The sequence below is a fragment of the Plasmopara halstedii genome, assembly GCF_900000015.1.
Source record: "Plasmopara halstedii genome assembly, contig: Scaffold_289, whole genome shotgun sequence".
Taxonomy (NCBI): Eukaryota; Oomycota; class Peronosporomycetes; order Peronosporales; family Peronosporaceae; genus Plasmopara; species Plasmopara halstedii.
This window is the reverse complement of record NW_020187210.1, coordinates 421,071-421,632: the sequence shown is the minus strand read 5'-3', so window position 1 is coordinate 421,632 and position 562 is coordinate 421,071.

Here is a 562-nt window from a genome sequence, read left to right as displayed (position 1 = left end):
AGTGGTAATACCTGTCCAGTAATGGTTGCTTCTGCGACTTCTCCAGCCCCTATGTACAGTGTCATTAGTGGTACTGGATCCATTGCTGTTTCTTGGGTGCTGTCGTCAATGCGCTTGAACATACTATTGATGGAACCTACATTCCTTTCACGACTTCTCGACTGTATGTTCCGTTTGTTCATTTGGAGGACCCTCAGGCTATCATCTCGAAGCCAGTAAAAAAGGTCCGCTAAAACAACTGTTATGCAGAGTGGTTTTACCAGCGCCCAGGTATTGGCAAGCAATCGACTCAGCTTATGCTTCTTTTGAACTACAGCTATCCGCATCTGTTAAGAACGCTAAGTATGTTATCCTTCTTCCCTTTGCTGAGCAAAATGGAAACTTTGCTACTGCTGCTGTACAGCAATTTCAGAGTCCATTTGATAGCGCCTCTTGGACCCTTCAGCCTGGCTCGAGCATTCGCAACTTCAATGTCCGTATCGGTTCGACTCAGTGCTTCGATATCTCCCATGACTACGATTTCCACCAATTCAAAAACAAGTTCACTAAGATTGCTTCCATT